This window comes from Neophocaena asiaeorientalis, unplaced genomic scaffold, assembly GCF_003031525.2.
Source record: "Neophocaena asiaeorientalis asiaeorientalis breed wild unplaced genomic scaffold, Neophocaena_asiaeorientalis_V1.1 scaffold171, whole genome shotgun sequence".
Taxonomy (NCBI): Eukaryota; Metazoa; Chordata; class Mammalia; order Artiodactyla; family Phocoenidae; genus Neophocaena; species Neophocaena asiaeorientalis.
In genome coordinates this window covers 1296372-1307065 of record NW_020174013.1, presented here as the reverse complement: position 1 = coordinate 1307065, position 10694 = coordinate 1296372, and the positions used below count along the sequence as shown (strand labels likewise).

General features: G+C 41.1%; 1 protein-coding gene across 3 annotated transcripts in view; it reads left to right on the top strand.

The window, feature by feature from the left end:
• STRN (striatin) overlaps window positions 1–10694 on the top strand; it is a 111480-nt gene that overhangs the window by 447 nt on the left and 100339 nt on the right. The gene's annotated exons all lie outside the window — the stretch shown is intronic.

Genomic DNA, 10694 nt, shown 5'->3' with positions numbered 1-10694 from the left:
TTTGCTCCCGCCCATCCCACCCAGAACCTTGTCCCCTTCCTCCCTTCACCTTTGCCTTTCGCCGACCCCACTTCCTCGACCCAGGTTCCCACTCCCGCCCGTGATGCGTTGTTTACCCTCCCCGCACCTTTTCATCTGCTCCTTCCCACTCTTAACTCTCAGGCTCATTTCAGCGCTCTTGCCATTCCACATCATAGGTCTTCCCTTTCAGTTTACTAATTGGGCTGACAGTAGTTTTGCGAGATGAGCAAATCATGTCCTGTCCTAGTGAGTCCCATCCTAGGTCTAGAGACGGTCCCCGTAAAAGGTACTGACAGTTGGCGCCTGTCTGTAAGGAAGGTGATCAAAGAATACCAGAAGTTGTGTCCGTGGGGCCTTGACTTCAGGCAAGATGCTGCTCTTGGGCCAAAGTGTTACTAGGAATGTCGGCTCCCTTTTTATATATGTAAATGTTTCTTCTCTTCCTTCTCTCTCACCCCCTCCCGCGTTTCTTTTAGCTGTTTCAGATTCGTGGATTTTGAATGAATTTCGTGGATTTTCACAGTCAGATGATGGTTCAGGGATGGTTTTCAGTTCTCAGAATCTGAAGCTTCCTCAGGGTTAATTTTCTGTTCAAGGTTTTGTGAGATTGACTTGTAATTTAAAAGGAACTAAAAGGGGCTTTAAAGTTGATTACATTTCCTTTCATAATCTGCAAGGTAAAGTATTGGGTTGGCTGGAAGGTTCGTTCAGTTAATGAATGCGTTGTTCAATAAAGTTCTTAGTGAAAAAGAAAAATGTGTCTCTTATTTTTACTGAAAACCGAACGAGCTTTTTGGCCAGCCCAGTATATCCAGGGAGGAAGCTATCGTGGGCTCTTAGAAGAATGAAAGTGAGGCTGATATTTTGCAGGCCCTTCTGAATTGGTAAGTAGGTTTCAGTGGTTGTTCTTAAAACTTCCAAGGCACTTCCAAGGCATACACCAATTTCACAAAGAACTTAAAGAACTCTGAGTGGCTGTGCCTTTCTGTTTTACTGGCTAATCCTGTATGCTTATGAAATCTGAGTGTAGTTTTGGTTGGTGAAACACTTGAAGTTAAAATGCTACCCACGGTGTCACCATTTTGGGTAGCATGTATTTTCTTTGGCACTTAAAAAAAAGAAAAGGAGAAATAGAATCATGTGCTGGAACGGGCTGCTTTGGTAGAGTGGAAGTGGTCGTGGAAGGAGCAAGCAGAAAGGGTTATAATACAAGCTGTGGTTGCTGCCAGCTCTGTGACCTTGAGGAAATCCTTTAACCTCTTTGAACTTCACTTCCATCATTTATTCAGCATATTTATTGAGTGCTTATACTGTGCCTCTAGGTCCTGGGATTAACAAAACTGACGAAGCCTCTGCCCTCATAGAGCTTATGTTTTAGTCGGGAGGCAAACAGTCAGCAAATGCAACTATATAGTATACTGATCCACAGTGCAGCTGCTATGGGAAAAATAAATCAGGGTACAAGTGTAGAGTGTGATAGGGGCAGCTGTTTTAGATGGAGTGGTCAGGGAAGAATTTGTAATTTTTCTCATAATGAACTAGCAGTGCATTCCATAAGTGAGCTTGTGGATTTCAGACTTAACGGAAGTATTAAAGGCAGGCTTTAACTTTAATGTTGTACAGTTGTGCATAATGATTTTTGTATACAGCTGCTTAAATTTTAATTTCTTATCCAGTTTAGGGAATGTAAGATAAATCACACTACTTTGTTCAAAAACAAACAACAATTCTTACCTCATTACCTGGGAAATTTGAGAATTTCCAACCTATCTCAACTCCTTTCCCCCCAACCCCCATATTTAACTTTTCAATTTACCTGTAACTGTAGTTACTCTTTAGTTATGCCCCCTCTACGCCTTTCCCCAATGTATACACATATACACATACTACTTACCGGGTTATTTATCGCAAATTTTAAACTTCTGGTAGGTTTCCCATTGGTGCTCATCATATTAAGGGTACTACATTTTTACAGTATCTTTTGGTTTGTGCTCCAGTTAAATTAAGCATCCATGGAGAAACTTAGAAAATGTGCCATAGTTTTTAAACAGAACAAGTATGTATTTTGGAAGGAGAGAGTTCACAGGAATCTGTGGTCTTTGACCCTTTTATTAGCATAATTGAAAATATATTTTAAAAATCATTTCTTTACATCAACATCATTAAATTTGACCATGTCCTTTTTTTTTTTCTTTTCCCATTGGAATTTTTCTAGAAAAACAGTAGGAAATAAGAATTGAATGAATGAAATTTGGGTCAGTTGGTATCCTCCTTTTATTTTTAAATCTTTGCTTAAGTCATTAACACTAGAGTCAACAAAAATACCTTTAAGATTAGGTCTAATTTGTCCCTTCAGGAACCTGTCAGTCCTGCTCTTTCAAGTTGCCAGGGCAGAGTTGTGAAAGGCAGTCCAAGCTCTCATCTCCCTGGCCTGCCGGCACCACTTCCTCCTTCCTTCAGATCTTGGGAGTAAGGAACTGGCCACATTGTGCCAAAAAATTGGACATTTTTTGCCCCCTTGCCCATCTAGGTTAATATGAAATTCTCTTTTTACTTTTGGCAATCCCCCTCCTGCCTCACCACCACCATTCATATGAGAATAGGTAATTCATGGGAAAAGATTGGTTACGGTTATTATTGAGCTTTATATTTGTGAAAGGAATTGGAGATAGAATACAAATCATAACATTTGAGAAAATTTTCTGTGTATGAGACATTGTGCTAGATGATTTCAAAGAAACAGTCTAATAGGAGTGATAGAACAAACAAAATGCAGTAGAATCAGAGTTAATCATTTGAGGGGTTTAAATTTTCTTAGGCTAGCATAAGAGAGGAGGGCTAATAGTCAATGGGGAGATTAGCAGGAAGAAAGAATTTATGAAGTAATGAGAACCTAAGGCTCAGTATTTGAAAATTACTGACTTCTGGGAAAGAAGCATGTAAGTAAAAAATAGAAGGTATTGTTCCTAGATTTAGAAGTTTGTGTGTGGTAGAGGAGGCTCTGCTGTCTACCTGGAAATGCTGAATTGCATGAAAAAAGGTGATATGATTGAGTATTAGTGCATATGGTATGGAGGCTGTACTGGAATGTTTATGAGTCTGGGTTTTGGCATTATTGGTTCATATTTTCATTCAACAAATGTTTTCAAGTACCTACTTCATACCAAGTCCTGTTCTAAGGCACTGGAGAAATGATAACGATTAAAACAGATCCTACCTGCATGAAGCTAAATCGTGGGGGAAGACTGGCAGCAATAAATGAATACATTCATCAGACGTTGGGTGGTAATAAGTGCCATGTTAAGGTAGGGTAAGGAGGATATGGAGCGCTTGAGAGGGTGGGGTGGGGAAGAAAGGCTTTACTATTGATAAGGTGTTATTTAAACAAAGACCTGAAAAGATGACATCTGAGGAAAGAGTGTTCTAGGCAGAGGGAAGAAAGAGTAGGGGGAAGGGGAAACATGCTCAGAATGTTTGCAGAGTGTTTAGGCAAGTGTGGCTGGAGTAGAGGAGGAGAATGGAAGAAATGATGTCAGAGATACTGGGTCTTGCTCATTGTAAGGACTTTATTTTTACCTCAGCAAGATGGGCAACTGTTGAAATGTTTTGAGCAAAAGAGTGACACCATCTTTAAATGCAACACTTTGCAAGGATCCAGAATAGACTTGGAGGGGAGAAAGGGGAGATAAATCAAAGTCTAGTTAGGAGGCTATTTTAATAATCCAAGCCAGAGGTGAACTAGGGTAATAGTGATGCGATAAGTGAATAATATTCACATGTGATAACATACTCAAAATATAATGGATCCTGAATACATTTTTGGAGGTAGAACTAGCAAGATATGCCGAACGATAGGTTGTGAGATTTGAGAAAAAGGGAAGTCAATTATGACTCAATTATTATTATTTTTTTTGCGGTACGCGTGCCTCTCACTGCTGTGAGAGCACAGGCTCCGGATGCACAGGCTCAGTGGCCATGGCTCACGGGCCCAGCCGCTTCGCGGCATGTGGGATCTTCCCGGACCAGGGCACGAAGCCGTGTCCCTGGCATCCGCAGGTGGACTCTCAACCACTGCACCACCAGGGAAGCCCTCAGTTATTTTGACTGAGCAGCTTCATAGGACTATTGTGGGGGTTTACCGAGCATTTATTTATTTTTAAATTTTTAAAATTTTTGGCTGCTTTTGGGTCTTCGTTGCTGCACGCGGGCTTTTCTCTGGTTGTGATGAGCAGGGGCTACTCACTCTACTTGTAGAGTGCAGGCTTCTCATTGTGGTGGCTTCTCTTGTTGTGGAGCACAGGCTCTAGGCACGCGGGCTTCAGTAGTTGTGGCTCGTGGGCCCTAGAGTGCAGGCTCAGTAGTTGTGGCTCACGGGCTTAGTTGTTCTGCGGCATGTGGGAGCTTCCGGGACCAGGGCTCGAACCTGTGTCTCCTGCATCGGCAGGCGGATTCTTAACCACTGCGCCACCAGGGAAGCCCTACTGAGCATTTAAATGGACAAAATAAGCACTTAAAATGACAGTTTATGTTTTGTTATTATTATAACTATTATTTACAATTACAGTGAAAGGCAACATGGCATAGACCTGGATTTAAATCTTTGCTTTAAAACTTACTATTTTATTTCATGCTAAAAATATATGTTTACCGTAATTCTGACCTCTCAGGACCTTAGTGTCCTCATTTGTAAGGTGAGGCTGATAAACTACCTTGTGAGAATTAAATGAGATATTTAAAAATATCTAGCAGAAGTCTGGTACATAACACAAAGTAAGTGCCGAGTAAATAAATGATATCAAGTGCATGATGTTAAATTTGTACTCCAATTTGTCTCCTTGTCCCCAGAGAAAAGCAGAATCTTCAGTCATAAATCTTCTAAGGCTAGAGAGCATGTAAGTGTCATCCTGGGACCTTGCAGTCTAATGCTCTGGGTCTGATTGTGGCGCTCAGGGACATTTATGGAGGAGTGACTTATTGCCATTCCATAGCAATCAGTCTCTCTCCCCGCTGCCCTCAGAGCGCCCAGACAGGTAGCATCAGGGCCACTGTGAGGGGGGACACAGTGAGGGAAGGCCAGGAGGAAGTGGGGGCCACCCTGCGGTATCCTGTCCCCTCCTGAGGCACCGTCAGGTGGGATCCAGGGTGGGACTCAGTGTACAGGAGCCCAGGAGAGGCCACGGGGACCCTCAGGCCAGGAAAGGCAGGCCCGAGGCGGGCCGCCCTGGGGCCCAGGGGAGCAGAGGCAAGGTTCCTTGGAGGAGCGGACTTCCCCGGGCAGCCGACCACCATGCTCCTGGCCTGGTGGGTGGTCACAGCCCATCTTTCTGTCCCCCAAGGGGACTTGCCGAGAGAGAGGGGGTGGCCAGCAGTGTGACCCGTCTGTCACGTGAGCTGGGCGCCCAGGCTGGATGTGAGCTCCCTCAAGAGCACGTAACAGGCGGGGTTCACTCACAGGGCTGGGCTGGGCTGGGACGGACGCCCCGACCCAGCCCTTCGGCACCCTCTCGCCTCATCTGTCCGTCGGTCAGCCTAAAAACATTGACTGTATACTTGAAATGTTCTTGCTTTTCTTTATAATCCACTATGTGTCTGTTGTTTGGAGCATATAAATTTCTCTGAATATGTTTGTCTTAACCTTGCATGACTTTTTGGATAACAAATTATATACATTTACCAACCACTCTATAAAACTAATCTTTGGTATTATTTGGCCTTTTTAAACCACTTCCTTTTAACTTGGAACAGGTGAACCCCATTGTGGTATGGTATAATTTTGTAAACAGGTTTGTTTTTCATTCTATTCATATTCTTGACAATTTATTATCTTTAACTATATTTTGGAAAGATTATAGAGGTTCTACTCTTTTAAAACATATCCTACTATTTGTCACTTTAGTTCAGTGTTTTTCAACTTTAGCTGCAATCTTAGAATAATCTGAGAAACTTTAAAAGATATTCATTTCCTGGCCTGTACCCCAGATCATTTAAATCAGATAAGAATTAGGGGGTCCATGGCATTAGTATTCTTTTGAGTTTCCTGTTGGCTCTAATATACAGCAAGGATTGAGAACCATTGCTTTAGTTGTCCTTTTCTATTATTATGTATGTTAGTGATTTCAACACTTGTGTTTGTATTCCAGATATGGATGACTTTTTATATAATTTGGGATATAATTTCTGTTATTTTTCTATTATTCTTTCTGATGGTACCTAGCATTTTTAGGCAGTAGAATATTATAGTTTGAATCACCTCCTGCTGTGAATGAGAGATATAATGATATAGTAATCTTTGAGCTGGAATAAACTTTGGAAGTAATCACCTACAACTTTCTTTTAGAGGTAAAGTGAAGCCCAGAGAAGGGTTAAATGACCAAGAATGAAATAGGTTTCATACAAGCCCTGTCACTTAAATCTCCAGATACCTTTATGGTTTTTAAAAAACTTCTCAAATACATTATCTTCCTTGATCCTTACAACCTTCTCAGTTAATCAGAGTCACACTAATGTGACTTATCATTTCCCTTTTTATTTTAAAACAACAAACATGGAGATTTTACTGTGTTCTATATACTGTTCTCTAGCTTATTTTATTAGCTACATTTAAGATTTCCTCTTGACTTTGGTGTTCTGTAGTGTCATTATGATGTGTCAAGGTATAGATTTCCTTTTATTTTATTTGGGACTTTGTTAGGCTTGAATCTCTAGATTGACATCTCATTAGTTCTGCAGAATTCTTGGTCATTATCTCTTTAGATTTCTCCTCTTATTCTCTTTTCTTTTCCTTTTGGGTCTCTGATTACATGTATCTTAGGCCTTCTTTATCTGCTCTATATTTCCCATTTTTTTTATCACTACAGGCTTTATTCCAGATAATTTATTCTGATTTATCATCCAGTCCATTAATTTTCTCTACATTTGAATCTAGTGTTTTAAGGTCATCCAGTGAGTTTGTGATTTTGGTTATTGTTGAACTTCAGTTTTGGTTCCATTTATACATCTGCTGCATCTTTTCTTAGCAGCTTCCTATTCCCTGAAGATATTTTCAGGGTTGTCTTTTATTCTTTAAACCTAGTAAGTATAGTTATTTCTTTTTCTTTGTTTTTAATTAATTTATTTATTTATCTTTGTCTGCATTGGGTCTTCGTTGCTGCGAGCGGGCTTTCTCTAGTTGCAGCGAGCGGGGGCCTACTCTTTGTTGTGGTGCATGGGCTTCTCATTGCGGTGGCTTCTCTTGTCACAGAGCATGGGCTCTAGGCACACGGGCTTCAGTAGTTGTGGCAGGTGGGCTCAGTAGTTGTGGCTCGCGGGCTCTAGAGTTGTGGCTCACAGGCTCAGTAGTTGTGGCTCATGGGCTTAGTTGCTCCGCGGAATGTGGGATCTTCCAGGACCAGGGCTGGAACCTGTGTCCCCTGCATTGGCAGGCGGATTCTTAACCACTGTGCCACCAGGGAAGTCACCAGTTATTTTGAAGTTGGAGTCTCTCTTATTCCTATGTGTGAGGTCTTGGAGGTCCCTTTCTGTGGTCTGCTGTTTTTGCTGGCTCCTGCTCATGATGACTTGTTTCTTTGTATGCATAGATACCTGTGTGCTGCTCACTGTCCTTGAAAAAGTATAGGACTAAATCAGGCCTCAAATAAAGGTTTCTTCTTCAGAAAGTTTTGCCTTTGTTTCTGGTGGGTTTCTAGAGGCATTACCTAGACTGACCCACTTTAAAGCAAATTCGTTGCTTGAAGTTTTGGAGCACCCAAATAGTTGACGCCTATTTTGGTTGTAAATACTTATGTGGGCCAATATACTTCTGCTTCACCTTTGCCTTGAGGGTATAGGCCCTTTAGGGCCTTAGCTAAATGTATATCTCCTATTAGACTCTATACTCCGGATGGTTCTGGTCTTTGCATTTTGCCTTTTGGGTCCTGCAAAGCTGTCAAAACTGAAGCTCGGATTTGTTCTGATTGGTCATCACCAAAGGGCAAAAGTGGCTTTTGTTCCCTTACCTTATGGGTTCCCATTTTCCCTTCAATTTTGGTCAAATAATTCCTTACTTTCTTACCAGCTTTGCTTTTTTTTTTTTTTTTTTTCCTTTTTTGCGGTACGCGGGCCTCTCACTGTTGTGGCCTCTCCCATTGCGGAGCACAGGCTCCGGACACACAGGCTCAGGGGCCATGGCTCACGGGCCCAGCCGCTCCGCGGCATGTGGGATCTTCCCAGACCAGGGCACGAACCTGTGTCCCCTGCATCGGCAGGCGGACTCCCAACCACTGCACCACCAGGGAAGCCCCAGCTTTGCTTTTTAAGATGATTGTAGAAATATTTTATCTAGAACTTTTAGCTCTTTTCAGTAGGAGAGTTGTTTCACAGCATCGTTCCTAGAAACTAAATTCTCTTATATTACTTTCAAAAACTGACAAATAAAAATGGCCCCAATAATTATTTGGGGAGAAATATCATTGATAGCATTTCTTTTTCAAGAGATGTGCCTATAGCCCTAAATATTATTTACTATCTAAATTACTTTTCTTTGTACTGGTAGGATACTTACAACTTTTCTCCAAAATCTTGGTAATTTAGGCAGAATTTAAAACAAACCCTTTTACTAATAATCAGCCTTTGAAAGATGTTTGAAAGTCCAAATAATTGGGACTGGTTTCCCTTTGTCAGCCTACTATGTACTTGATGTCAGCTACACTTTTTTTTTTATACTTTTTGATTTATGAAAGTTTTAATTCTGGGCCATTAGAAATAAAATTGCCCTTGGGATCTTTGGAGTTTCTTGCTTTGGTCGCCATTTTGATAAAACAATTTATTGACCATCATAATTTGACAGTGGAAAGTGTGGACCTTCTAGTCAGACCGCTCCATAACTTCTGATTTATAATTTTTTTGGACCTCATTTTTATTTATTTTATTTTACTTTTAAAATTTTTATTTATTTATTTTTTGGCCACGCTGCTTGGGGGATCTTAGTTCCTGACCAGGGATTGAACCTAGGCCCTTGGCAGTGAAAGCGCGGAGTCCTAACCACTGGACCACCAGGGAATTCCCTGGACCTCACTTTTGTTTGTAAATTGTAGATAACATACCCACCAAGCAGAGTAGTTGTAAGGTTTTTAAAAGATAAAATATGCACAGTACATGACCCATAATAGGTGTCCAATAAATGGTTTGCTCTTCTTGGTTGAAATTTCTAGGGACAGAATGCATTTGATTGTATTATTTATTTAAATCATGTTTTAGAAGCCATGAACTAGTTTCAGCGATCCATTTGGCATAGTGGCTGCTTACATTCTCTTTGCCCTGTTAGTAGTGATTTAAGGACAATAAATTGACAGTAGTGAAAGCAGGGAGCAGCCCAGAGATGGCAGTAGTAGGTGGTAGTAACTTGTAGGCATTGCAGCCTGGAGACATAATAGAGGAAAATTGTAGTTTGGGAGAGAAACCTGAGGCAAGAAAGAGAAGTTGAAAAGGGGGTGGAAGAAAAGAATAGACAGGGAAAGGAGCAGAGGGGTTGAGAGGAACATAGGCAGACAGGAGGCAGAAACTGCACTGCACACATTCACCTGTTCTCAATTCCTAATGGATGTATTTTCTATAGTCTTCGTTTTAGCACTTACTACTGTAGAATTTTAAGGCTGACAGGGATAGACACTAATCGTATTTTTACCTCCTGAGGGACCTTAGAACTTAAGCAGTCTCATCCCTTGTTTTATCATTTAGAGCCAGAGAGAGGAAGTGAATTGTCTTAGATCACTCTGTGAGTTGGTGTAGATTTAGGTTAGAACTCAGGAGTCCCAGTACTCAGGCCAGGCCATTGTTCTCCATACCACATTGTCTCCTTTTATTGATCCCTCACCCTGAATGACTGCTTCTGATCTGAAGTAGACAAGAGAATTATAATATTTACCTGAAATCACTACTAATAGGGTGAAGAGAATGTAAGCAGCTACTATGCTGAATGGATCACTTAAACTAGTTCATGGCTTAACTATTTAGGTATGCTTTGAATAGCTGTCATAATTTAAAGAAAATTCTTATTTATTTCAAGCTTTTCTTCAGGTAAAATAATTTAATGAAACAATTATATTGTAAGGGGCCTAGGAAGAGTCTTCAGCAACTTATGTTCCTGAAATGTGTTTAATAATGTATCACTCTAGTTTCTTTTAATACTTTTATTTATTTTTATGTAGTGAATATTGAAATAAAATGTTTATTTCTTTTTAAAAAATGTCTGCAAATTTGGGACTTTTGCAGCTTGCTCTGAGAATAGCCTAATTAAGTTCTGTATATATTTATTAATATAGTTTGTGTTTATTGATCATATATCAAATTTTGTGTAGTGCTTTAGTTATTAGGTTATTCTTAGCTCACCTACTTTACATATGCTATATTTGAACAGAGTAATATGTCAATCATGTATTTGCTCTTATGCAGTAAGGTATTTGAGGAAATAAAATTCATCTTCGGGCTTCCCTGGTGGCGCAGTGGTTGAGAGTCTGCCTGCCCATGCAGGGGACACGGGTTTGTGCCCCGGTCTGGGAGGGTCCCATATGCCGCGGAGCGGCTGGGCCCATGAGCCATGGCCGCTGAGCCTGCGCGTCCAGAGCCTGTACTCCGTGACGGGAGAGGCCCCAGTAGTGAGAGGCCCCAGCAGTGAGAGGCCCGTGTACCGCAAAAAA